The sequence below is a fragment of the Etheostoma spectabile genome, chromosome 20, assembly GCF_008692095.1.
Source record: "Etheostoma spectabile isolate EspeVRDwgs_2016 chromosome 20, UIUC_Espe_1.0, whole genome shotgun sequence".
Lineage (NCBI taxonomy): Eukaryota > Metazoa > Chordata > Actinopteri > Perciformes > Percidae > Etheostoma > Etheostoma spectabile.
This window is the reverse complement of record NC_045752.1, coordinates 21481874-21485719: the sequence shown is the minus strand read 5'-3', so window position 1 is coordinate 21485719 and position 3846 is coordinate 21481874. Positions and strand designations below refer to the sequence as shown.

The window sequence follows — 3846 nt, the reverse complement described above, 5'->3', positions numbered from 1 at the left end:
AGATGGATATTTTAACTAATCATTTGAGTTTATATGAGTTGGCTTCGGGTGCTAAGCTAAATCATAATAAAACAGAAGGAGTTTGGATTGGATCGAAACAAGCAAAACGTGATATTAACATTAAAGTAAAAGATGAGATTAAAATTCTGGGCTTAACCATTTGTAACCATGACTGTAGCGAAAGAAACTGGGAGCTTAAGCTCAGTGAGGTTAAAGAAGAAGTAAAGAAATGGGAGAATAAAAATACAAATTATAAATCAAGAGTTAAATCATAAAACGTTCATCCTTTCCAACTTCTTTTTATTGCAAACATTTTCCCTCATCTCATAAAATGATAATCCAACTAAACAAACAGTGTGTGAATCTGGTATGGGGACAACGAGAGAGGCAACAAAAAGAAGAAATTTTTATATAAAGCAGAGAATAGGGGAATGGGGCGGGATATGGGATAAAGTATATATTCCTTTGTTAAAAACGTACAGCAGTATTATCAGGAATGCTCTCTGGGTCAGGACTCCTCAGGTGGAGGAAGAGGAGAGGCCGAGCCAGGCAGGGACAGAATATATGATTAATTACGGTGATTTCATAGATGAATATCAAAACTTAAAATGATTGGAGCAGCCTCCCAAGTAAAATGATTTTTAAAAAGATCAATGATTTTAAATATGGTGGGTTTATTGATTATAAATACTTAACCCAAAATGAAGGAACCCTGTTCCTAAAATTTTTAAAGACTAAAAACCTATTGAGAGCATCCGGGACATGAGGTGGCTGATGGCCGTTAACAGACTTCCTGTGAGAGCTGTTGTGTCTTGGAGTTGCTATGTGACAACCAAAACCTGTCCCATGACCACATGCAACGATGATGAGACACAACAGCATCTCCTGATGGAGTGTTTTAGAGCTCAGGAAGTCTGGGACAAATTAAAGTGTGTGGTGTGAATTTAATGTGACTTATAAGAGTGTAATGTATTGTATAATGGACCAGAGTGTGTTAGAAAAAGAAAAAGAACTTTTGCAAATTATAATATGTATTGTGTGTTTTAAACTGTGGAGGACTAGGTGCTGTATGACAATTCAGCAGACTTTCATAACCAGTGATGTTGTTTTTAAACAAGTCATCACTGAGTTAAGAAGAAGGAAAAAGTTAGACAAAAATCAGCTCCTACCTTGGAATATTATTAATTTGTAATGTTTTGCATTCTGCACTGCATTAGCACATGCACTTTAACATATGCACTTTAATCGCTCTCTGCACTTTATAATGTAAATTGTCATGTTGTTGTAATTCGTAGTTTGTATTTATCTTTTTTGCTCTCAATGTATGTCATAACATGTAATTTGTAAAAACTTCAATAAAGCTTTTTGTAAAAAAAAAAAAAAAAAAAAAAAAAAAAAAAAGCAAATTAATACATTATGGACAGAAAGTGGATTAATCTTGGATGTAAGAGTTTGAATTTAAAGCTCAAAGACCCTGAAAAAAAAAAGGCACAAGTTCCAGGCTGGAAAGACACTAAAGACACCACCGTGACGCCTAGAGTGTTAGCTATTAGCTGGAAAGGACTAAGTCTCTAGCTCTTATAGCTGTAAAATTATTAAAATATGACTGTTTGTTTGTGTATGATGTTTTTCACTGTTTTTCATCATATACGACCAGCTCAAGTAAATAATGTATTGATATCTTACTTTATGCTGTTTTGGAACAGCTGTCTGGATATGCAACTCGGTTTAAGGTAATTTATGATGGACAAACAGACTACATCATTTAATATTGTTATTTTTAGGCTATTAGTTTTAATTGTGCAGTGAATAAATACTTTGGTGCTTAAACAGCCTGGAGCCTAACAACTACTTGTTTAGAAGCCACATGAAAACTTGTTGTGGCTTTTGTCTTCAAGCTGTGACATGAAAAAAAAAAAACACCTTATGTACAGTACACCCCTTTTTTATTAAAAAGATGCCACGCAACACAAATTTCATTACTTGGTGGTCTAAAGGACTACCAGGGAAAGATTTTTTTGTGAAAAAAAAAGCCTTGTTGTTAGCTTGTTTCAAGCCATTCTAATGTTGTATAGAAAGCCTGCAGGAAGACTCAGCTCAATATGTGTCAGTTCTGAAATATTCAACGAGCTAAGCTGCTTGACTCTGATTGGCTAAAAGCTAGTCAATTAGAGGCTGGCTGTCAGCATCCTTTACCCAGCGCAACTGGGCGAGCTCATGATTAGTAATGATTTCAGGCAAAATGACGTTGGACTGACCAGCTTTTGTAATTGGCCTGATAACACAAACACATATGGCCCAACATATTTCTAAAAACGCAAGTAAAAACGGTTTTGTGTGGCAGGGCACCTTTAAGGGGTGGCTTTGTGACTCTGTTTGGGCTGTGGGCGGGCAAGAGACAGAGCTTAGAAATAGGTGTCTCCAGCTAAAACAATATACTTTTAAATTGATAACACAAAATAAGTAATCTCTGTGCAAAATAAGTAATCTGTGTGCATTAATTATTTAATAAAGTGCACAAATTAGATTGTGCCCTGTAGTGAAGACTACAGGGCCAAGCTTGGATCCCTGTGGAACTCCAAAGGTCAGTGGTTTCCAGCCCAAAGTGGCACCATTTACCCCCCCTCTTCTGTTTTCTACACGCAAAAAAGTCTTGTATCTAGTCTGTAACTCTGCCTTACAATAAGATTTAAAAAAAAAAAAAAGGCAGTTTGATTGATGTTACTCGGATTTGTTTCTGGTGCCTTCACTGCTTCACTTGGGAGGCAGGTAAGTTCTCAGATTTTTTGTCGGCGTTGAGACCATGTCAACAATATTATAATTAGTCAGCTTTGTTTATAATTTTGTTATCTACTGTGTAGAACCCATAATACTCCAAAACAGTTTCTCAGATGGGTTTACGAGCTATTCCACAAAAACAGAGCCCTAGAAGTTCTAGCGAATTTGTTCCCCGACATAAAGCACAATGAGCTGACAGAGAAAGAAAAGGACTAAATACACAGGGTAACAAGGCCTAACTGGAGACAGGTGACAAAACAGGTGGGACATGTCAGGGCTGGGCGGACAATCAAAGAGGCGGGAAAACACAAGACAGGGTGTAAAACTAGGCAAGACAAGCGAGGAAGCAGACTACAAAATAAAACAGGAAACAGAACATACAGACACTCACAAACGTGACAACAGCTAGCATGGAGTCATAGCACTCTTGTTTTTTTTAAAGATTTTTTTTGGGGCATTTTTAGGTCTTTATTTGACAGGACAGATGAGAGGGAGAGAGAGGGGGAATGACATGCAGCAAAGGAACCTGCAGCCGCTGCTTTGAGGAGTATACTTCTATATATGCAGGCCACTAACTCTGTTAGTCTGTTTTATTGTAATTTTAGGTGACAGATTTTGCACTCTGTAACTGTACTTTGAGATGTGCTAAATACATTTGTGATATTGATATTGCACTGTATCCATTATATGTATTATTACTTGTTTTCAAGGTTTGTTGTATTGTCTTGTGGTGATTCTTTCACCAGTGGAGCTGTCCAGGAATGTTTGAGCAGCTGAATGAGTTTGTGTGTAATATGGTTTTAATATGCACTGCCTTGCAAAAACACCCTCTGGAAAAGATTATTATTGGCATGATTAAAAAATGCATATGCTGAAGAGGAAATGGGAAGCCCCCAGGTAGGCAGAGTGACTGTGGTGTAAGTGAAGTTGTAAATGGAGTCATGTGTTTTAATTGTCCCTACTGGAATAGTGGGGGCAGAACATATGTAACACTGATCTGACCATCTGTTGTACCTACAAGACACACACACACACACACACACACACACACACACACACACACACACA

At 37.2% G+C, this 3846-nt stretch overlaps 1 long non-coding RNA gene across 1 annotated transcript in view; it reads right to left on the bottom strand.

Annotated features, from left to right (window-relative positions):
* The window catches only part of LOC116669857 (uncharacterized), a 16684-nt gene that overhangs the window by 10730 nt on the left and 2108 nt on the right, over positions 1–3846 (bottom strand). Inside the window, exon 2 of the long non-coding RNA XR_004326882.1 lies at positions 516–517. This is a non-coding gene — a long non-coding RNA (uncharacterized LOC116669857). The remainder of the gene's footprint in view (positions 1–515; positions 518–3846) is intronic.